Genomic DNA, 26,240 nt, shown 5'->3' on the forward strand with positions numbered 1-26,240 from the left:
TAATATTGACATTCAAAGTAGCATCTAAAACTTTTTTTTAAAGCAATATGATAGCTTTCACTAGTAGCATCTATTTTTGGTATAAAAATGTTCTTACAAGTTTGTTTGGATATTCTCAAATTCATAAAAAGTGAATTGCTTAGGTCTTTTGTTTATAAATATTTAATTGTTAGAGATGAAATTAAGTAGAGTTGTTTCTCAACCAAGATGAAGCTTCATAGGACTTAAGTCGAAGATGACATGTTAAGTCAAACTTGATCATAAAATTTGATTAGCTTTTTCGATAACTGATTCAAGAGTTTGAATAGCTCAAAAATATATGTCGGGATCATCTAAAAATAAATACCAAAATCCTATTTAATAATGTTATTTAATAATGTAAGGGGAAGACTTTTAACTTTTAGTTAAAACAAAATGTTTACAATCAAAAACTATTTCAAATGGTGTCTAACAAAAACTATTTTATAATTTTACAAATTGACTTAATTGCATATTTTGGAAATCATTGGCTTGTATTTTATAAGTTATTTGTTGTAATTTACATATTTTAAAAGTTTACAACTTTTAGGTTTCAACTATCGGACACCCGTTATTAACTACCAACTAACAGTTAATTTTGCCAAACACGTATTTAAACTCATTTTTGTATTCAAATTTAAGCAATAACATAATAGAGATCACCTCGATCGAACTTTGAAATAAGACTATCAAACCGTGGCACTTTCAATATCAGCTCATACTAAAACCATTAATCTTTGCTCCCATAATAAAAATAATTATTTAATTGCAATTATTTAACTCAACAAGAAAGTTCATATTATTTAGACCATTTTTTATTTTTATATTATAGCCGTTGCACGTCAACGAAAATATAGTTTTCAGGGTCGGTCCTGAGAAATTAAATATTCTCAAAGGTCCATGATGAATAAGAAAAAAAAAGCCCTTGTCGTTATTTTGCCGATAGTTTGTCATAAAAAATTATGAAACGTATTTTTAAAATTTTATATTTATAGATTTATAATAAAATAGTATACATGGTTACTTAGAGTCCTAGACAATGGACTTATCTTTTATTGGTTACTTAAATAAATAAATCTATACACTTTAAAAGCTAATTTTATAAGAACATATTCTTATAATTATATTTTCTACCTACGTTCTTTTATACTATTAGATTAGCAATCCGTATATTTATGGGTAACCCTTCGGCAAATGTAAAGGCTGGTTTATACTATATAGTGATGTATATACCTTCTAGAAGATGCATGATCAAAGCACATCATCTATGAATAGTTTATAACATCCAAAATATTGTTTAGTCAAGATTTTGCACTTTACTAAATAGAAAATACGAAAGAACAAAAAAACATGTCGTTTTCATATGAAATGGAAAATACAAATATTGGATTTGCAACGATTTAAAATGTCATTCTCATATTCAAATTAACTGCATGGGATTAGCTCTTCTAGATAAAATGATTATTAAGAGCATTTTATATCATTTATTTTGATTATAACTAATTGAACCGAATTGATTTTATTCGAAAGACAAGCTTTGTCATCAAGTTAATTATAGATTTTTGTTTTTGTTTTTGTTTTCTTCTTCTTCTTTTTTTTTTTTTTTTTTTTTTTTTTTTTTTTTTTTTTTGGGGGGGGGGGGGGGGGGGGTTAGTAATAGAGATAGAAAATATACTTTTAAATATTAATTGAAATTGTTGGATGCAATTTTTAGTGTCTTTTTTTCCTAGCTCATTGTTAGAGTTTCTTTTTTAATATAGGTTGGTTATTTTAAAAAAAAAATAAAAAACATAAAAGAAAAATCTAGAATTATATTTGTAGAAAACATAAGTATAAAATCAACTTGGTTGGTTGCAAAACTCATCTTTAGCTATTGCATGTTATTTTGTAATGCTTTTGTTTCTAGCAGCTTGTTAGTTTAATAAAATTTTGTCCATTTAATAAAGAAAACCTTTTTATGTAACAGAAAATTCACTGTTCACTTAATATACACCATTCAACGTGCTAAATTGAAAATTTGTATTATATCATTAAGAAAATTTCGGACAATCATCACGACTTTATGCCAACAATTACATGAACATCAATGTTATATATATATATATATATATATATATATATATATATATATATATATATATATATATATATATATATATATATATATATATATATATATATATATATATATATATATATATATGGGAAAAGTGAATATACCCTTAAGGATATACTAGCCGTTTACCCGTCGCTTGTATATATATATATATATATATATATATATATATATATATATATATATATATATATATATATATATATATGGGAAAAGTGAATATACCCTTAAGGATATACTAGCCGTTTACCCGCGCCAAGCGACGGGTGCATATAGTTTTTTCAGAAATTAGTTTCTAGAGGCGATTAGTTTTTTTGTGCAAATAGTGTACAACGTCATGATAATATAAACAGTATGTGTTAAAAACTCCATTCAAAACAATTTAAAACTCTAATACTCAAGCCACTGTTCAATGTTCACTAACAATAATTAAATATACGACTCAATTCATTCATTTCAAACTCATCTACAACTGTACAATGTATTGCTCACTTTAAATTGCAACCAAATTACAGTAAATAGAAAATATAGTTTTTATATACTACTTGGACATGATATCTAGACACCAAATTATATAACTCTATTAAAACCTGTCAAAGTTGTCGATCACTCGATTTGTTACGCCTTGCTGCAAAAAATGGAGTTAAGATCAGTACATTCAAAAATCAGAACCAGAAGAAATATATTAAAAAATAAATGAACATTATTTTAACATTTTCACCAAATAAATTGACATTTTTCTCATTTACACCAAAGTACATTGCTATAAACTGAGCATTATTCACCAAGTAAATCCACCTCCACGACCTTATTTGTGCATATAGTTTACTGAACCATTTGTTGTATTAGTAAGACATTTCACTTTGATGACAATGAGTGTAATTTGACCTTTGAGTAATATATAGAATGAGGGTAATTTGGTCTTTTAATAGAGAAATAGATGGTGAACTTGAATTCCTTCCATCATCCGTTAGGAATGGAAGATTATGACACAATTGAAATCCATCTATTTGGCAATCAAAGAAACAATGGATGGATTCTCAAATTCCAATTATCTAATAAAAAAAAAGAGAAATAAGTAATTTAAAATGAAAAGTCATCAACAAACATCCCCGGTTGTGGTAGCTGATGGGGCTGCAATTGACAGTTTCTTGGATAAGTTAATTCTTTTATTATTGAAAATCATTGTTAACTTTTAAAACACAAAATAACATTGTAGTTTCATTTCTTCTGTAGTTTAGCGTTCTACTTTTGCTTCATATTTAACAAAAGAAAACCATGTAAAGTGTTTTATTTTAAAGATGTTATCACTTATTTACGATAAAAATCTTTTTTTTTAAATTTAACATTATATAACATGTAAAAGATGAATTTATATACAATAATTATTTCTTTCATTTTACATTTTATGTTATAATAATATTATAAAATTTTTATATGACTTGTTTGAATAGGGTTATACTTTTATAATAAGCTATAAATAATAAAAAAGCTATATGCTATGTAATCCCCACCTTAGCATAAAATATTATTAGTAAATGAAAAATATATATTCGTAATCTTTATAAGATAGTTATATCAATGTCTATTATAAAATGAGAAATTACCATCATAGTTTGAATTGAGGGCTCAATATTTGAAGTTCAGTTAGAAATTCAATAAAAAAAGTAAAAAAATTCACTTCAACTTAATGTTATATGATAATATCATATATTGTGTATTTAATTTCCAAGTACTTATTAAATAGAGTAACTAAATTAAAGCAAACTGGCATTCGCATCAAGTTATATAAGCAACTGAATAGAAAAAACAAAAGTATGTTCCATCGTCTAAATAATAAGAGTAATCCAATTCATTTTCCTTGCTTGACAGTTGTTTGATAAAGAATATTCTTTGCATCTCACGATTGGTTTTCGCAACACAGGTTACTTTGTAAATCTTGAAATGAGCTTTCATCCATAATAAATCATGATAACTCCCTGTTTCAAACAAACTAAAACACATGTTAAAAGACCAAAATAACTTCATCATATATAGTAGCTACATTGGTTTCCAATACACACCGTTACTTTATACATGTTTATCATCAATATAACAAAATTTAATTATATATAAAATTTTATAAAATGAAATTATTTTTATTATTCAATTTCATTTCATTTCCTTCCCCAGTCAAACACCTGACCAATTACAATTCATGTGATTCCAATTCCATTGAAGGATTCCATTCCTCTCAACAACATTTTGCAAACCAAACGCCATGTTAGGGTTGTTTGATTTGCGGATTCCAACAGAATACAAAGTACTTAAAATCTCAAATTCAATTTAATATTGCTAGACTAATGGTATTGGCTTCTTTTCCGGGAGGTTCCTTCAAATCGATGTTGGAAGAATTTCACCACTCCAAGGGGTGGGTAGAAAAAATACAATTTCATTTTTTTCATTTTTATTAAAAATACCTAAATAACCATACGGATTGAGATTTGAAAACATTTTTAATAGTAAATGAAAGTTTTACAAATGATTCAACTTTCATTATTGAATTCCATTCCACTTGCTTACAACCATTCGCTCAACAGTATACAGTTCTCCAACAGAGTTTTTTGGTTCACATAATGTCTTACAAGGAATGGAATCTGCCAAATAAATCATCAGACAGGAAGGAATTGGACCCTGTCACACGTTTGGTTGAAATGGAAGGAATTCAATGATAAAAAAACTAAACAAATAATGGGGGTCTTTTCGTCTTTTATAAAAAAATGAAGAATGGATTCCAATTCGTTCCACCCACCTTAGGAATGGAAATCCATCAAACATTATGGAAATTGATAAAATATGGCAAAATTGGATTCCCTACATTTGGCAACCAAACACACCACATAACGAAATCTATATATCTGGGGAATCCATAAGCTATACCGTCCAAGAAATCCTTGTTCTTTCCAAAAACATTTTGCAAACAAAACAACCCCTATGTTTTCATCTTTTTTAATTCAATGAAATTAATATAGTAGATGAATTGCTTTCAGATCAGTGAAATCAAAAGTAAAAAGTATAAAATGAAGTAAACTAAACTCACCAAAATTAGAAAAGAATGACTTATATTGACACCTGTACAAGGAGTTCAAAAATTCCAATAAAAATGGATTTTTTCCAAACACTACTAGAATCTATGGTGCATCCAGAACCTACATAGATAGAAATGAATACATTGATTTTAATGAAAAGGTGTGGAAGGGGTTAACTTTTTCTTTAAGGAAATTCGATCCAATGAATAATGTTGACTAAAAAAACGTAGAATATGAAGTAGTTGGAGCTAGATTAAAGAAACCACCCGTAGTTAACCATTTCCTTGAACACGAACTAAAGTCAACAGAATTTAAACCCTGCATGAGAGTTCAGTTCCAACACCTGTCAATTCTAAGGGTATTTTTAAAAAAATTTAAACTAAAGACAATAAGAAATCGTGCATATGAAGTATATTGGTTAATACATGAGGTTGGAACTTCAAAGTATCACCAGATTCTAAATGAAATCAAAGTAAAAGGTGACGTTTTTGACCTAGTTAATGTGAGACCATATAAGTCTACGTCAAGATATACATGAGGTTACATCTTATTGAGCGAAATCAAGGTATGAAAAGAAAACAACAAACATGTAGAAATGATTTATGTACACATACATACATATGAAGAAGGAGAAGACGGTTCTTCAACATAAAAGTACGGTTTTATTATAAACTCAAGAACAACATTTTAAATTTACATTCACATATATATATAGGGAAAAGGGGCTTTCCCTCACTGCAAATGCACAAATAAACTTATATTTACCAATAAACAAAATCACTTAGAAAGCCACAAACCAAAACATCCATATTTGAATATTAAGGTTACCTTTGTTGATGGTTATTGATCAATAAACAGTCTCAAAGATCAAGATCTCAAAAGCAACTCTATCATTCTGGTTAAATTTTTTGCTAATCAAGAAATACAACAATTACCAATTCATGAAACAAACCTTCCAGAGAAACATGGGTATAGAGGTTTTTTTGGGTCATTACTGCCAATTATGACAAACACCAAATTACAAGAAAGCCAAAATTATAGCATAAATTTCAGAAGTATCATCTGTATGCATCATAGCATACAAACAACACAAATCTGATATCAAATGAAAAAGAAAAATCAAATTGATTGAACCTGTAGGGCTTTAACAAATCCAATGTTTTAGTCCATTTACGCCTCTTCAATTGCCATTGTTTGATATGATTGTTCCACTTCCATCAACATTCTACTGAATAACAAAAACAAAAAGAGAATGCTCATTTCAAATCTGATGTAAAAATAGGAAAAAACTAAAAATCGAACCTTTAATCACAAACATATATGGTTAGAGGAGACGACGGTGGGAGTTGTTAGAGGAGACGATGGTAAATGTCGTGTCTAGGGTTTTCAGAGAGGGTTAACTGGTGTTAGAGACGGCGGTCTCTAGGGTTTTCAGAGGGGCGAGGGGAGGGGTGTAATAGTAGCAACAATAATAAGGTTTCTTAGAAGGCTTAGAAAGAAAAGGAAGAGGAGTAACTTATATAACCTGAAATTGAAACCCATTAGGAGACAGAGATTGTAGGGTCGGAATTTTTTTGAACTTCATTTTTAAACCTGAGAGTGACTCAGCTTCCGGGGCAAGCAAAGGAGAAAGCGGAGTAGGAATCGTCGATTGGCGATGGTGATGAGGACGAAGATTCGTGCGAATGAGGTGCGATGTCGGCGTTTCTTCTAAGATTAGGGTTTTGATATTTGTTTGAGGGATTTATCTATTGTAGAGGTAAAGAAAAGGAAAATAGAAATTATTGTTTAATTTATGATTTAAATTGTAAAATTAATGTTTAATGCCATTTGATTTGTGAACGTAAATGTAAAATGATGAATTGATTGGTAAGCATAAATTGATTGTATGTAATGCAGTAGATCTGGTACCTCTTAATTTTCAAGAAATGGGCAATATCCTTAATAATATAGTAAAGATAAGCTTAGGTACTCATACTCATTATACTACGTCGTTTTGTATCATATAATACATTCTAATTGTCCAATGTTCTTATAATTTAACTTCTAACTTGATTTAATTTCATTATTTTTATAAATTACACATTTATCTTCCTCTTACATAATTTTCATTTTCAAGTACAATATGTATATCCTAGTAGATATTCAGCCAATAGAGGTGATATAAGAGAAAGATAATAGTGAAATTTGGAAATTTTTGAAAGTAAATCAAGTTAAGGTTTGAATTTTAAGAACATTATAACGAATATATCAAACAAAACGATGTATTATGATGTGTTTGGGTACTTAAGCTTATATACCCTTAAGGGTATATTCACTTTTCCCTATATATATATATATATATATATATATATATATATATATATATATATATATATATATATATATACTAGATTATGACCCGCGTTTTTACCCGGGTAACATATAAAAGTATAAAAAGTTGGCACAATAATTAAAAAGAAAGTAACAGAAATAGAATTAGTTTTATTGATAACATTGAAAAAAACAATGAAATGCTTGAATATCAATAATCGATGAAGGATCTCTTTGTAAACAACGTTTTTTGTTTTATTAGTTGGACGACATTGTCACATATGAGTACCTTCAATTCGATATCTTTTTAATTTATCTTCTTCTTAAGTTCGGGAATCAATGTCAATTGTCTTTTTTCTTTGGGTAAATTTCACCAATCGTCCCTAGTATACATGTCAGAAAACGTGTTTAGTCCCTATTTTCAAAAATTAACTCGGACCGTCCCTCGTTTGTTTAAAATTTGCACGCTTCATCCCTGATATACGATTTTGTTGCAATTTTAGTCCATGTCAGATTTGAAATGACCATAATACCCTTTGTGTAATTAATTTAATGTCATTATTGTTATTTTTAATTTAAACACACACACACACAGATATATATAGCCCGCCCACCCTCCACCACCAAGCCTATCTCCGTCAATACCATGAAACTGAAACTTTTAGTCACACTTCACCGACAATTTCAAAAACCTACAACTCCAACCAGTTGCAAGAATTATTTTTTAAAAATCATTTGCACAAATCAAATCCAGATCTCCAAATCTAAATCCAAAATACTTGGAATTTGAAGATAGAACAATTTCTCTTTTGAAATTTGTTTCACAAAATGTTTGAACAAAATCCCCAGAATTCGTTTTCATGTTCTTGAGTTCCTGAATTCTTAAGTAGATGTTAAAACTTTAACTCATCCCTTATCAGTAAAAATATTGTTAGTAAATCTTGAAAACCTAACTGCTGCCATATACAGAAATCATGGTCAGTGTTCTTCGTTGTTTTTTTTTTCATAAATCATGGTGGTTGGTTGTCAACAGTGTTCTGAAAGAAGATAGGGTGAAATTAGGTAGTCTGGTAGTGATCTAGATGACCTGAGAGAAGAGAGAAACAGAGTAAGCGGTGGACCAGATCACCATAATTGTAGAGAAATTAAGTTGGTTTATGGAGGAGATGAAGCCGGTTTCCAACGGAGTTATGATTTCTAGTGTGACATCACTAAGGTTGGCAGGTGGCCGTTGGAAACAATCGTCATTTTATTTCATCTGATCTTACTCCTATCATCATCTCTAACCACCCCTAAATTGCACCTTTCAACTCTGGTTTCCAAATCTTAAACCTGTAACTCAAATGGTTTCATTTCCAAATTTGAAACTGGAGAGACGTAAGTACGAGATCAGAATATGGGAAACATGAGAAGAGAGTAAAATAGAGATTGAACTTGGCCGGTGTTTTGGAGTCGATCTCCTCTATATGAAAATGAAGATGTCTAGGAGTTTCTAGAGCATTGAAGTCGATCCTTGTGAGTGGTGACGGTGGATATGAGCCGTACCGAAGAAGAAGAAGGGGAGGGGAGAGGAGTGATTGAATGTACCGGCCCATTTTTTTTAATGCAATAATATTTATTTTGTATAATAAACAAATCAATAAATAATTAATAAATAACAAGTAAATAGAAAATAAATCAAAAGTAAATAAATAAGGGTAAAATGGTCTTTTTATGTGCAAAGGGACTAAGAAAGCAAGAAAAAACAAAACAATGGACGGTCCGAGTTAATTTTTGAAAATAGGGACTAAACACGCTTTCTAGCATGTACACGAGGGACGATTGGTGTAATTTACCATTTTTCTTTCTTGTTGATGTATCAATTAATGCAATACAAATTGGTGCTACATTTGGAGCTTTTAGTGCTATTAGTCAATTTGTTAATGATCTTCCAGTAAGCTCATGTTTTTTTCAAAAAAATTACAACTTTTTATATTTTCTATGAGTTAATGTTTTATTGATTTGTAATAATAATAATATGATTGGTGTAGGAGGGTCCTCAAACACTTGTGGGAATTACATTTGACTCATTACAACAAGTTTTTTTTTTTTTTTTTTTTTTTTTAAATTAACCTTTCAAAAAGAATTATTCCTTCAAGCTCTTTTGCATTTTTTTATTGCAGCCATTGATTTTCTTAGTTCCAAACATATATGATGTTTACACTCCTCTCCCCTCTGATGTTATTGTTCAACTTTCTAAGGTGATGAAGTTACCAAAGACTGGTGGTAACGATCGTTGGACATTAGCAAATAACATAAATGTTTTTTCAAGAATCCTGTAAGTAAATCTATTTCTAACTCAAGTTACGACAACACCCTTGTGTTTGTCTATCGTGTGTTTATCATAACATTTATTAAGGTTATTAGTATCAATTTATACATATCTCCAAATATAAGTCAATTTTAATCAAGGGGCAAAATACTCCTTTTTCTTGAGTTGGCAAAAAACTTTAACCTGGAGAACACGAGTACGACCTATATGAAAACTGTCAAATGTCCTCTAGAATCTGAAATGTTATAAGTTGTCTTTGTAGTTGAATTATCTATTATTTTTCATTTTCATTTAAGTTCTTTTTGGGATTAAACAAAAGGAAAAATAACATAATTTCGTTGTATGAAAAAAATTCGGAATACAAGGCTAAAATTGGTATAAAACCCTAAAATGATAGCTCATAGCATTGGCCTAACTCATCTAATTTTGTATCATACACTAAAAGAACAAATAAAAGAATAAACAAAAAACAGTTTCAATGAAAACCTTGTTTTGTGTACCAATAAGTCGGCATAAAACTCAACAGTTCTTGAATATAGGAAAAGTCTACTCTTCAAAATTGAAATCGGAAACTATAATAAGGAACCAGTTCGTGTAGATGTGCAGTCCATAATCAAATCCAACCGTCCGAGTATACCTGAAGGGCTAATTTTCTCAAGGAGAGCATGATAAAATCACCGATGAGAAATTCATTTGGTGGCAAGTTAAAAAGCTTTTTGAATGTCCAATTCCTATGAGGTGACTTCATATTGAGCTGTCAAGAAGTTAGAATAATTCGTATAGATGTGCAGTCCATAATCAAATACTCATATAATGCAAAAGTTAAAAGATTTGACGAAAAAAAGAAAATAAAACGTCCTAAAAAATAAGTGTAAAAGGGTCATTTACCAAACTTTAGATGGTTGCAAAAAACAAACGCTCTTTGTTCATACTTACTTCACACATACATCATTTTAATAATGAAAATGTCAATTTACCTATAAGGAAATTAAAAATAAATAAATAAGCCAAACCTGCGATCCTTTTTGACAACATATGCATCCGACTTAACTATATTGGATCTTGGAAAGCAAATGTATTGGTTAATGCAAGTGAAGGATATGGAATTGATTTTCCAACATCCATTTTTGGGTAACATCCACTTTCATATCCCTTTTACACATTATTCGGCTCTCATCATGTGCGATTCTTGCTTCTGTTAAAAAATACAAAGTTATACAACCATATAAATCAGATAAGAATTGCACTTTTAGAAAGCATGCATATTATGGAATAAGGTTAGAACACGTTTGGTCTTCAAATGTAAGAATCTTAAGAATGACCTAACTACAAAGATTCTCAAGTATAGTATCTCACGGTTGGTTTTTTATTCCAGTGAAGGGGATTGTATCCCATTACCTCGATGGTATATTATCTAAGAAAGTAAGAAATAAGGCCAAATGGAACTTGATGGCAAAACACCATTCTTTCGTTGGTTATACTGAAAAATATATAAATTTTATAAACTTTGATGGAACTTGATGGCAAAACACCAAATCCTCTCGATGATAAACTTTGATAGTACACGGTCATTATAAATTTTTTTGTCTGAATAGCTTAAGCATCTAATAACGGCTTAAGGATATGAATATAAACTAAAGAACTACATACAATACATACCTAATAACCTCAAATGCTCCAGAGCTTCAAATATTTTTCTCACACTTCTTCTCTCAACTTTTACATATTGACGGCATGTCTCCAATGGGCCGAAGCACTTCAAGACTTATGAAATTGTTCATAATCTGTAATGATAACATAATACTTTTTAATCATAATCCAAATATAAATTCTATTCGGGTACCTAAAAAACTACATTATGGTGTCCCTGCTTTACAGTATGTAACGACGTAAATTTCAAAACAATTTTTCACATTTGAAAAACACACTTTCATTCATAATTGTTATAAAAATGTCATTGTATCACATAAAAATCCATAACATCACATCCCAAGATCATAAAATATAAAACTCCTCATGTGTGTACTGATCAAGCCGACGCCTTCCCGCGATCCTCATTGGTACCTGAAACACATCACATAACACTGTAAGCATAAATTCTTAGTGAGTTCCCCAAAATACCACATACAACACATACGCCTTTCCAGGCCATAACTCTGTGGAACCTTCCGGTCCAAGTGTCTCAAGGGACTTCCATCTCGAATCTCGGTAGACCTTCCGGTCCTACCCGTACCGACCTTCCGGTCCGCACCTCCTGACCTTCCGGTCCATGTCCTCTTGACCTTTCGGTCCATGTCATCTTGACCTTCCGGTCCATATCATACATAGCATTCATAACACATACATATCACATATCAGCATATAGCACATATATCTCATAGCATATAAGACCTTCCGGTCATAGTTAGGTACCCTTCCGGGTACAGTATAGTGAGAAGACTCACCTCGGTATCTCAGATAGTCTTGCACTCGATCACACTGGTCTAGCTAGGGGTGAGCGTGGTGCGGTTATTAGCTAAAACCTCACCACTAACCGTAAATACGGTTAATCCATTTTCAAAACTGCTTGGTGCGTTTATTTTTGCGATGCGGTTTTGTTTTTTTTGTGTTGCGGTTATTAATCGCATGAATTTGGTGTGGTTTTTAACCACAATTTAGAGCTTAAACAGTTTTAGAGTTCAAACATATTACTTGTAATGATAAAAAAAACCATAAGGTATAAGACAATTAACTTAAATCACAAACAATTAATATCTTAAAAACGTCAAATCAATAGTAATTAACAATAAATTTCTTAAAATTGTCTAATTTCACCATTTTTAAAAGTTAAACATAATAAAAAACCAACACTTTTGTCTTCTAGTATTTTATCCATCTTCTATTCATGAAACTTGTCTTATTTTTAATATTTAATATATTAATAATTATTAAAAAAAAAGTTGTATTATAATATATGCGGTGCGGTGCGGTTTTTTTGCGGTTTTTGAAAACTAATAACCGCACCGCACCGCAAATTTGCGGTTTTTGAAAAACAAAAAACCTCACCATCGGTTTTCATTGCGGTTGCGGTTTATCGGTTGCGGTTTATGCGGTTAATTTTAGTTGCGGTGCGGTTTTTGCTCACCCCTAGGTCTAGCCCCCGCCTAAACACATAACAATACTCTTAAATAAATAACAACTCTCAAAGGCTAGATTAAATCCATTCTACAATTTCCACAGAAGTGTAAAAGACCATTTTACCCCTCCTTGACCCAAAAGCCCAAAGGTTGACCAAAACCCTAAAAGTCAACGAAAGTCAACAAAAGGCAGTACGCGTCGCATACCTTCTCTCTACGCGGGGCGTACGCCAACGAACCACAATCGGGGCCTCAACCCCTTACGCTGCGCGTATTGAGAGTTACGTCCAACGTAAATCCCAGTTCAACCATAGATTTTGGCCTTAAACGGTTAAGATACTCCTTTAGCTTCCAGATCTGACTCTCTTACAACCTCTTATTCCATAAATTCGGAACCTTTAAGCCTTTGCATGGCTGTAAAGGTCCCTACACCCTCAAACCTCTTTCCTTTTTCCCTCCAAAGATCTAGATCTCATGCATGGCTCCATATTTACGACCAAGATTGCATTTTTATGAACATACAACACTTATAGTCCTGAAATATGATAGATCTAGGCCAATGGAGACCATTTGCTCATAAAGTCTCCATCTTGGGACCAAAAACCCTAGAAATTGGTCCAAGAAGCACACAACACAAATAACAAGACAAGATTTGAGCTTTTTACCTCAGGAAGAAGCTCCAACCTCTGAAAAGCTCAGATCTATACTTTCCTACAAGCTCCTAGCCTCCAAAATAGCCTCTTCTTTTCTTCCACCACCTTGAAATGACACTTAGAAGCTTAGAATACCAACACTTTAGCTAGAAACGAAGGAGGGCACTCTTTTAGGGTTTTACTCTCTGGAATAGAGGTTGAGGTCAAGGCCATAACATTCCTTTTATAGTACACAAGCCCCAAATTAGGGTTTACACCTGGGCTCGCTACACCTAACGTAACCCTGGGTACGCCAGCATACCCAGGCGAGTCCGCGTCCAAAATAAGCATGCGAGTACACGCAGCGTACTCCTTAGTACGCCCAACGTACTCACAAGCCTAATATTTCACTTAAGGGACTTAATTTGACAACTTGGGAAAGAAGAAGGGTTAAATGGCTTTACATGAATTTCAGGATGTTACACAGTATTAGAAAAATAAATAAATAAATTCATACATTTTTTGCAACTTTTTCATAAATTGCATGAGAAGACCTATCAATCTTTTTCTGATCAAGGATTTAATCTCCCTCATCATACCAAAATCATAGTATATATTAATGATTCATGATTCATTATTCATCCGAGCCAATTGCAAGGTTTCTAGGATGAGGATCAACATGAAAGAAACTGGTTGGTATCTACATAAAATTGGAAAAATATATTAAAAATTCAGTAAAAAATAAAAGCATTTTTTATTTTTTTTAATGAGTGTGTTCATCTGAGTGTTGGGCGTCTTATTTTGAGAGTTTTTCGATACTCTTTTTTAGTCCAAAAGAAAAGTTTCATTTTATTTTAGATGCAAAATTATAAAATTATTTGACCACTTCTATTTTTTATGATCATACAGATAAATTTTGTCTACTTTTTTAATATTATTTTACCAACTACTTAATCAATCTGAACTCTGGTCACCTAATATCTTTTGACGACAACTTCTTTGTCTATTCTATCGTTTTCTACAACTAAGGCAAATACAAAAAAGAGATATATTTAACTATCATATTACTTGTCCCATCACTAACAACAAAAAAATCTAGCAAGAAACATATTTGAAGATTGAATTGCTACCTAATGCAAATCAACTCCTTTTTTATTCCCTTTTTTGTTTATCTTCGTCTGCTGATACCATAAAAAAATGGTATTTGCAAGATGGTGTTAGATGTTCTTGAGGTACTGAGTGAATGAATGCCAATTGACATCAAGAACCCATATCATAATTGTGTTCAACAAAAACCCAAAATCAACATCCAGATAGCCCTGAAGAAAAAAGTAAGCACACAAAAGCTATATATATATATATATATATATATATATATATATATATATATATATATATATATAAACAGAAAATAGTAAAAAAAAAATGAGGGAAAAGAAGAAAACAGTAACAAAAATCGTATAAAATGCAAAGAAGAGGTTGGAGTGGTGTAGAAAACAAACCTATGAATAAATCAAAAAGACGAACGCGTTAACTGTGTGTGTATGTCGTCTTTCTAGTTTCTGCAACAAATAGAAAGAATGAGGCGAAGAAGGAGCGTCAATGCCCTTAATTCCTAAAAGCAAGGGTATAAATTAGGTATTTTTCATCAAAATTGAGAAATAAACACCAGAAATCGAAACATAACAAATCAAATATAAGTTGTTGTGCAGAGAAACAAATTACTGACCGGAAGAAGGAGAGCCCTAAGGTGAAACGTAAGAAATATGAAGAAAGGGAAGGAGACAAAATAAATGTGTGCTTGCGGTTGTGATCATAAGATGAAAGAGATTCGATGTTACATAAGGAGGAATCAAAGAGATAAGATTATGGATTGTCTGCACATAGAGACATGGCAAGAGAAATTGTATCTGGATTCGAGGTCGTAGAAGGGAGAATTGATTGAATCGTTGTGAAAGAAGATGTACGCATCATTGAAATTAGTGGGAGAGTCTTTATTATGTATCTTCTAGCATCATTGATCTTCATATTTTCTTCCCTGCAATACATTGAAAAAAAAAATAATGAGTATGTTAGTGATTTTCAAACCAGAACAAAAGAAACAGGTAATGAGGGGTGAGTTGACCAAATGATGATGTTATTAATAAATTTTCTAATTTTAAAAATACTTTTATTTTTGGTGAGATTTAATTGCCATTAATATATTTCCTAATTTTAAAAATAATTTTATTTTTGGTGAGATTTAATTGTCATTAATAGATTTCCTAATTTTAAAAATAATTTTATTTTTGGTGAGATTTAATTGCCATTAATATATTTCCTAATTTTAAAAATAATTTTATTTTTGGTGAGATTTAATTGTCATTAATAGATTTCTTAATTTTAAAAATAATTTTATTTTTGGTGATTTAATTGTCATTAATAGATTTCTTAATTTTAAAAATAATTTTATTTTTGGTGAGATTTAATTGTCATTAATAGATTTCCTAATTTTAAAAATAATTTTATTTTTGGTGAGATTTAATTGTCATTAATAGATTTCCTAATTCTAAAAATAGTTTTATTTTTGGTTAGATTTAATTGTAATTAATAGATTTCCTAATGTTAAAAGTAATTGTCACTAATAGATTTCATAAAATTGGTGGACCAAAAAAAAGATTGACTAAATGATGATGTCAGCATAATGATCTAACAGTAGAAAATATATGAATGAAATACAATCAATGACCCTGATTGTTGAAAGTGATGTCCCAAAGTTTCTCTTTTAATAATATTTATAGATGGAAAAATATCATTCTAGCATAATAATAAATGTACCAAATTGGCCATTAAGGTTTTTTTGCTTTGTTTTGTTTTGTTTTTGTTTTTTTTATTGTGTGTGTGCGCACGATAGGTCATTAGACTTATAAAATCAATATCGATTAAGCCGTTATGAAACAAGTGAAGGGGTTATTCGGTTACCGTACCTATGTGACATGTCATATTATGTTTGAGTAACCAGCACATGCCTATGTGACATCAATGTGTTTTTTTCTTTATTTTAATTGAAATCGTCTTCATCATTCAATGCCACCACCCACTTGACTGTCTACCGCTGATCACCACCATCTTTTACCACTAGCACCCTACATCTCCAACAACCACTTCAATCCTAAAACTGAGTTTGGTTAATCAATTAAATCCAAAACACCTAAGGCACCGTCCACCTTTCTGATAAATGGTTTTATCAAATCTATTCCACTAAATAAAGAAGCGTGAGATTCAATTAAGCATTTCTATAAACATATGGTGGGTATTGTAGTTTGATTTCATAGGTTTGTTTGATTTTAGAGGGTAAAAAAGAGAAAAATACACAACACACCTCCATATGTTGGTCCGATTTGATGGTTGTTTTGAACTCGCTACTGGAGACTGGTTGGGAAACATACCTTCTTGGATATCGTTGGGTTGTCGTCGGAGATGAAGGATGTGACTATGGTTGGTGCTTTGTCAATCGTTAATCTTCAACCATAAGGTCCCATTTTGATAAATAGACAAAGAAAGGATGAGTCATTATGATGCGATTTCTTATTAATCTTTATCTAGGTTTTCTTGAAATTTCTCAAGCCTTCTCTATCTCTGGAACCACCACCATTACTGGCCTTTCTGGACCAATAAACCATCTCATTCGACAACCTTTTTGTCTCTAAAACCATCTATTTGCCTTGCCGTTGGAACCACACCACCATCACTACTTCTCCATCTTTTGTTGCCTCCGCTCTGTCGCCGGAAACCATCTTTGTTTTGAAATAATAGATGAAGGCCCGTATGAAATGACAGATGAAAATCCTTTTGATTGCGTGCTTCACAAGTTGAATGTATTCAGAACCCTAAAAGTTACATAATTGATTCTCATGATGCAATCCAACGAGTACACAACCGAATTTCAAGGCTCAAATCGTTTCAGATATTAAGGCGACAAAAATGTACAAATATAGAAATGTAAGAACTCTCTCTCTAACACTTAAGACTACAACACTATATATATAGTAGTGTTATCACATACTCAAAATGTATAGTGTGACTAAGGCATGAAATACAACCTCGATGTGCACACCGAATAGATAGATATATGTAATGTCTTCTACCTTACCTTCGATATAGAGTACAGACAAAACTGCAAATTGGTCCTTGTGGTTTGCAAAAAACTTTGGATGGAGTCCAAAAAGTTTCCAGATTGCACAAAAGGTCCAAAATCAAAGTTTTTCTGCGTTTCTGGTCCAAAAAATTGAAATTACCGATTTACCCTTTTAATTTCAGTTTTGTATTTTATTTTCTTATTTAATTTAATAATTTATAAAATAAAAATAAAAAACAAAAAAGATAGACACCCACTCAATCCCTACCGGTACCCCCCCTCTCTCTAAAACCCATCTTCATCATTCTTATTTTTAGAAAAATTGAATATCACCATTACCATCTGAACAATATGAAGATCTAGGAACCAGATGAAGATGAAGAAATCAGGGGAAAGATGAAGATGAAGATCTTGTGTTCATCTTATAACTAATACACAAATTCCAAAATTCAGGGGATAGAAATTGATTTCTTGCCTTCAATCACGAACAGGCACATACACTCCGAAAATCGAGAACCCTTTCAAACTCTCTCAAAATTTCATCTGTTTCTTCGATCTCTCTTCCAATAGGATCAAATTTCATCTGGAAGATCAATAGATGATAAAAAAAAATCATAAGCACCCATCTTGGGTTTACTCTGTGATTAAACAACATGAGGGAACTCACACACATTGTGTGTCTGTATCTGTGTGTGTGATAAAGATAAAAAAAGACGAATGATGGGATTAAGAAAGGGCTAACACCACTCTCGAATCACTGCTCCTCAATTGCTAACCATATCGATTTCCTAAAATTGATCTTTGTTTGGATCGATCATCAGGAGGTTGAGCAAAGGGGATGTCGTCGGTGGAGTCAAGGAACAGGAATCTGAAACTCAAACTTAAAACATATCTCTTTAATGTGATACATGTAAATTAGTGGAATTAGGAACTCATGAATGAAGCATGAATGTGCCGGTGATAAGTCATTCCAAGATCTGGGTTTATTCCACCATTGTAGGAACTCATACAGAGGGTCGATGATGGTTTTGTTGGGGTTGTTGACGGAGAATCATGGAGATTAGGTTTTTTTATGGCCTCAGGCGCTGTGAAGGATGCAGTCGAATGTAGCTTGATCTGTGGGTGATTCTGAAATGTCGATTGGGTGGTTAAGGATGATGATTTACAGATGACGGTGGTTGTGAAGAAGATGAGATTGAGAAGAAGATTTGAGTATTGTGTTGGGAGAAAAAGTCGTATGTGTGTGTGTGTGAGAGAGAGAGAGAAGATGGGATGTTATTTTTATTTTTTAAAATAAAAAAGTATTAAAATACATACAAAAAAATACAAAAAGAAATTAAAAGGTCAAAACCGTCATTTCAGGTGTTCCAAGGACCAAAACCACAGAAAAGTTTTGATTTTGAACCTTCCATGCAATTCGAAACCTTTGTGGACCCTATCCAAAGTTTTTCACAAACCACAAGGACCAAATTTGCAGTTTTGTCTAGAGTATGACACATGACCTTCTTATATTTGTTTGTGTATATGTTTGAAACAATTGAGTTGTTTCTGAATCTATCATAACCTATATTTCTCTTGTATACTTTCATGATGTATTAGGTATTGTATTATGAATAAATGGAAGAGGAAAGAGTTATGTTAAAACAAAAAAGGAGCCAATGAAATCTTGTTTTCATAGCTTATTTCATTTTATGATCCATTATATATTTGTTTCAAGACTTTTAAGAACATGGTAATATAAAATATGGAGAAGACTATGATCTGAACTGTGAGTTATGCATCTGTTAAAAGTCTAACTAAGGACCAACATATTTCTTTTATGTTAGATTTTTACATGTTTTGGCTAACATAATGATTTTAATAAGACTAATTCTCATTTTCTTATTTTTTTCTTTTAGCTTCTTTGATTCCAATAAGCATGCATAACCTACAAATATCAGTTATAATAATAATAATTATTATTTTTTTATATTTGTTTGGTTCAGGATGGAGCACAATCACATGGAGTTGCTATAAAATCTCGCATTCCGTTTGATTTTTGTAATGTTGTTGATCTTGAAGTTAGGAACATTATGTTTTGAGTACTAGCACTATTTTGACTTATTATTTTTTCAAGACATTTGTGTTTTAGTTATTGAGAATATTGTTACAGGAAAAGTTTGAATTGAAGTAAAGATGTTGTGTTTTACATTTATTATCTTAATTGTCATATTATTGTTTTATATTTCATTTAAAATTAAAAAAAATGGATTTAATTTATTAATATAATTTTTTATGTTAAAAAATGTCACTAAAAGCATAAAAAGATTAATTATTTTGTAGTTAAATAGTGGCATAAAAATAATGACACTAAAACCTACAAGTTCTTTAGTAGTATAAAAAAAGTGCCACTAAAACCAAATTAGTTTGCAGCGGCACAACCAAAAAGTGTCACTAAAGGTCTTTAGTGACAGCTCTTTTAGTAGCACTTTTTTTTGTGCCGCTGATTGCCAGGGGGTCTTTAATGACACTTTTTCGGTTTTTAGTAACACTTTTTCTGTTCCACTAAATGTCATTTAATTTGTAGTGTTGCCACCTTCTCTATCAGCTTCTATATCACCTTCTCTATCAACCTTCAATAAAGAAGCTTCTACATCAAAAATGTCACATCATCAAATTCAATATTTCTTGAATCTACAACCAACTACTTATTTTTCTTTTGATCTAGTTTGTGAGTTCTTGCAAAGAGGATTGAGAAAAAAATGGGTAGTGACACGTCAATTGTTTTTGTTTTAGGGAAAATTTTCTTTCCACGTGGCTTATCTATCACCATGCCAGCGAAGTGGGTTAATCTTAAAACTGGTAGTTTTTGGGGTCGACCCCCTCTTAAACAAGTTTAATACAAGTTTAATGACTTATTTCATAAAACACAACATTAATGAGCAAATCAAGTAAAAAGTAATATTTTATTGTGTTGCGGTGATATTTTTCCAATAAAAATACATCTTACTTATTGTGAAATTTGATTAAAAAATGTTTAAGAACTAATTAAGTGTCTAAAATGCACATGAACAATAAATTATATATAAAAATTAAAGGCTTAATATCAAGTTTATTTATTTAAAATAAATCTCTAAATATTATTAAAAGAGAAACCTTATGACATCATCTAAAACAATCTGGGCCATTGATTGTGTTTTCTTTATAGGTTTTACACCCTTAGATCAATTTGCTTACATCTCCTTGATCAAACGAGAAGTCAACCCGTTATATTAGGAAATTAAATGTAGGAACTGAATAAAAATGATACTTGAATTCTTTCCAAACTTACAACTATAAAATTGGTTCCTTATTAATGTAAACCTTAAATTTAGGCTCTATTTCCATTCAAAATTGCTTTCCAAATATATTATATGTTGAAATCTCAGAAACTATTAATTTCAAATTTCAAAAGTTTCGGATATGAGAAATTAAATATCGTCTTACCTTTTGTTCCTACATATCATCCTACCCAATTAAATGGTCACGTGTGTAATATTTAATGCTTATTTAATGAAATTTAATGATATTTTAGGATAATAATATGACACATGCCATCATTTAAATGAGTAGGGGGATTGGTAGGAATAAAAGGTAGGAAGATATTTAATTTCTCTTCGGATATTATTATGAACCAATACACTTTCAAGCATGATATCTTCTATTTTAATTTTAACTGGGATTTCAAAGGATTACCTACTAATTTTCATCATATTGACTTGTATATATATTTCAAACCTTTTTAATAATCGATTTACACAAACATTATGTCATAATTCTTCCGCATAAAACAAATGCAAAAAAACTTCAACCTTCCCATCAGTCTGATTAGTCGAATAAATGTATGTACTTCTTCCTTAAATCCTTTTAATCTATAAGTTTGATATTGTTTTTGAATTTATATGTTTTTACTCGTTCGTATGGTTCTTTGTTGAATATTTATAATTTGGATATATAATGTTGTTTTTGAATTTTTTTGATGTTGTGTTTGGTTCTTAGTTCCATCTTTTTAATCGGTAACTATGATCTTATTTTCGAAAACAGTAAACTCAATGTTAAAATTGGATGTTATATATAATGAAATTATGATGCTACATGTGTGTGTATACCTTTGTAAAAAATCAATAGACAAGACAAGAGAGGACATAACATAATATAACAGACGGGTTGTACAAAAGAAATGAACGACCTCATTAGAAAGTTTTATTATGTCTCTGGTAGTAACATAATAAGAATAAGAAATCTACCTTCTCAAGAACTAATGTGAGCTTTAAAGTTAAATATAAGCATGTTGTGAAAGATGAAAATAGGCTCTCGTATTCTTTATTCAAAGAATCGGTACCATACATGGGCAGGTAAGAATGCACGGTATAATAGAAGTGTGTACTCAACAAGAGTCAACATTTGACCCTGAAATACCAAAAACGCCCCTCAGAACCTTCTGAAAAAAAAATCAGGTATACTCAAGGACCAAAAATGTAATCTACTCTAAACGTAAGTGTATATATATATATATATATATATATATATATATATATATATATATATATATGTATAAATTTTGTAATTATGCTATATGTTTTTTAGTTTTGGTCCAAAGGCAAAATGGTCATTTAAAAAAAAACTAACAGTTAGGCTATTAACTTAGGCAATCATAAAAGTTTTATGAAACAGTGAAACAAGGTCCAAAAACTACAATCTGATTCTTTTAGGGACCAAAACCGAAAAAATCAACTAAATACAGGGACCAAATATGTAAATTACTAAAAATAAATGAAAAAAGTTTTGTTTATACTGATCCCCCCCCCCCCAAGTTTTGAGGTCATTGTGGTGGATTGAGCTTCATCACTTCTGCCTCTAATTTGCTCTTTGCTTTATAGTAAGGAATGTTCTTTACTACAACTAGATCATTTCTTGCATGTTCAGGATCCATTGATATAATCCCTGTTGTATTTCAAATTCAATAACAAAACTGTAATTAATTAATTTATCATTGAAGTTAATAAATTATAAATTTATCTCACTTCCTGCTCATCCAAGTTTTCTCATTGCTATAGCATCACGAACTTGATCATATCGCATATTTTTCTAAATAAGAAACACTAATACCAACAAAAGAAGCTATTTAATTTCGTAATAAAGTTGAATTAAAAAATAAGTAAATAAATAAATAAGAAGAAGAAGAACCTTGTATTACCACCATATTTTATGTTTGACCTCATCATCATATTTAAACCTCCCATAATTTGAGGCATTGTGATTAACCTAAATGCAACAATGCTTGGATCTTTCATGCTATCAATAATATGCTGAAACACAAAAATAGATATTTTGGAGTTTTGAAGTGAGATAATTGTTACAAGAGGAAAAGGGGTAGAATCGTAATTGGCATTTACCTCATAAGGGTTTTTTGTTTTTTTCATTATGTTGTAAGCTTTGCATAGAGGCTCGATAATCTGCAAAGTAAATAAAACTAAGGGGGTGTTTCTTTTTTCCTTCATTAAACTCTGTAGTGAATGACTATATGGATAAAGTGTTTTATACATAAAGATTGTAGATAAAGATGGAAAATAAAACGCAATGGATTATGAGAAATCACAAAAAAATAAGAAACAAACCTAGGAACCAACATCGAACAAAAACCCTACTTTCTTTACATAAAAAAAATCAGCGTACCTGCACATACTCAAAACCGTAGAACGAATTTCACAAAAAAATGTTATTTCATAAAAAAAAGGAGCCTAAAAAAAAGATGGTGGTAAACCGAAGAAGGCATATCAAAATCAAGGTTCTAAAAGGCGTGAGGCGTGGCGTGGCGGCAAGGCCAAGCCTCAAGCTTAACGAGTTATGGCGAGCCATGGCGTTTTTCAAGGCGTGATGCAAGGCGGCGATTTTGTATTCATTTATAATTATATTACCGCATAAATATAAATTTATATCAAATATACCTAGTTTTTAGAAGTGTTATATCAACAACTAATAACAGAAAGTTAATAAAAAACACAATACTTGTATGTCCGATTAGAAAAGGTATAAAAAAGAGCAAAAAAACGTGTCTCAAACGAAAAAACACGCGCCATAACATGCCATAACGCGCCATGGCACGCCATATCACGCCTTGACACGCGTCACGCCTAACAACAACATTATGAAGCTTTTCGTAACAGTGACGCCGCGCCTCACGCCATGGCGCGCCTTTTAGAACACTGACAATAACACAGATTAAGGGGAAAAAAAAGACCTGATATTAGAGATGAAGTGGAGGGAGATGATTAGCTTCGTTGCAAATTTATTGATTATAGTTTCTTTATATTTAATATGGGGGGGGGGGGGGGTTATGTGGTTCATTTTGAAGGAACATAAATAAGTTGCTATTTTTTAAAATAAACAGTTATATTTCGCAATATAGCCATAAAATAACAATGTATTTTGAAAGTACATTGTCAAATGTTGGATTATACTTGTGTAGACCCATTTTCACGCATGGTTGGCTATATATAGTTGTTTTCCGTGTGACAAGTAAAAAATGTTTGAAGGTACTTACATGTGACAAACAAGGTCATTGAAGTAATAAAACAAAAAATGTTGTCTATAAAGAGATTCTTAAACGCTTTATATATTTACCGATTTTAGTGTAATTTCCACACATCTCAATAATACCAATAACCCTACTTTTTTTATAACTATTCTGTAATATCTATATAAATTTGTATTTTATTTACGTATTCCCCGCGTTTAACGCGGGTCATAATCTAGTATCAAATGAAAACTTAAAAAACACTAAGGGCTGTTTGACAGGATCTGAATTTTTAAGATCTGAATTTTTAAGAGGTCCGAATTTCTAAGAGGGTCTGAAACTTTAAGATCTGAATTATGAACAGACTGTTTGGTTGGAACCTCTGAATTGATATGTTGAATTATCAAAATTACTGTTTTACCCTTATGTATTATATTTGCAGAATAATTATAAAAAACTATAAATACCATACAAAATTCATATTAGCATAAATCTAATTTTTAATTAATAACTTGTAATGATATCTTTGACATAAATTTTAAAAAGAATAATATCATTTTTATATATCCAAAGAATTTCAAAGTTAAAAAACAACATATTTGACATTGAATGTCAAAATTCTGTTAATTGAAGATGGGGTATTCTTCAGTTTGAGATTTGTTTTCAATATGTCTTTATGTTTCAGAACCCAACGATTGTTCAGCCATCTCCAATCTCCATATTCCACAGCTTCCTCTCCACAGATAAATCTTTGAGTTAACTTCATGATCAAGTGGAAACCTTGAAACAATTTCTACCCCACTACTTAATGGAAAATGTGAACTGGGATCTGCAATTTCATAAGACTATCAAAAAATGAATCCATTAATCTTCCAATCTAACCAACCAAAATAATTTAGGGTAACAAGAGAGGCTAAACAAAGTTACCTAATTATATCCCGATTTCTTCATCATGTTAACAATCAATTATAAAACCATACTACTGATGGAATTTAGTATCTGGTCACTCTTTGGCCATTGATGAATCAAGTCTTAAACAAAGAAAATTACTCACCCCCTAATTATTACATATAATCTCCACAAAATCAATAACAACAATTTTGGTTTCTAACGCCTAACAATCTGAAATCTTATGCAAAATATCCAAGATTGTTGTTTTGATTTCTCTATAATCTAATTGCGAACAAAATTACCACAAATCAAATTTGAATATTGCACAATTGACCACAAACGCAAACACATGGAGTAAATGAATGCCTACTAGAAGGTGTTGAAGCATCAGTCGGAGAGACAGAGGAAGTTGGCAGGGGTGGTGGAGGTGGTGTCGCTGGTTGAGTTTGACGGGATGTCCGTGGAAAGCCAACAAAATCAAGTTCAGAAGTAGATTTCAGAAATTACCTGATGTTGTCGATGAGTTTGACGGGGCTGGAAGGAGGCGCAAGTGTTGGTGGAGACGGTAATCGAGCGGTGCTAGAGCAATAGGGTTACAGGTCTTCGGAGATGGCTTGGAGGGGAAGCCGTGTCGTGAAATAGAAAAGAGAGGAGGAAGATGTTTTGGGAAAAATAGGAACGCGCGTGTGGTTTTTTTTTTTTCATTTTTTTTTCCGGATACGACTTTACATCTGAAAAAATAACAGGTATTTTAAGATTAAGAGGCAAAAAAAAAAAAAAAAAGATACAACCAAACGTTCTAAATCTGAATTTTTAAGAGGTTGCCTCTTAATTATTCAATTAAAAGGCTACCAAAAAGCCCCTTAGTACTTCATTTAAGTTAAACAGGATTTCTTTTTGCAAATAATATTTTGAGTAAATTACACGAATGGTCCCTATGGTTTCGGGTAATTTACGCGTTCGGTCCCTAACTTATTTTTTTTAACTCGGAAGGTCCCTACTGTTTGTTTTTGTTACACGTTTGAACCCTGTCTTACCTAAAAAAATTATTTTTCCCTTGATTTTTTAAAATGTTTAAATATACACACCCCAACACCTACCCCCTCACCTTACCTTACCTATC

The 26,240-nt window shown here is 31.2% G+C and overlaps 1 long non-coding RNA gene across 2 annotated transcripts; it reads right to left on the reverse strand.

Annotated features, from left to right (window-relative positions):
• Window positions 1-24,708: 24,708 nt before the first annotated feature.
• LOC145065008 (uncharacterized) lies at window positions 24,709-25,821 on the reverse strand. Of its 2 annotated transcripts, none has more exons than XR_013688195.1 (2): window positions 25,625-25,821; window positions 24,709-25,055 (listed from the first exon to the last, which is right to left on the reverse strand). It is a non-coding gene; the product is annotated as an uncharacterized LOC145065008 (long non-coding RNA). The 2 variants fall into 2 exon arrangements; XR_013688196.1 differs by having other exon boundaries at window positions 25,154-25,821.
• Window positions 25,822-26,240: the final 419 nt, after the last annotated feature.

The sequence above is a fragment of the Lactuca serriola genome, chromosome 7 (assembly GCF_051521515.1).
Source record: "Lactuca serriola cultivar US96UC23 chromosome 7, Lser_US96UC23_V15, whole genome shotgun sequence".
Lineage (NCBI taxonomy): Eukaryota > Viridiplantae > Streptophyta > Magnoliopsida > Asterales > Asteraceae > Lactuca > Lactuca serriola.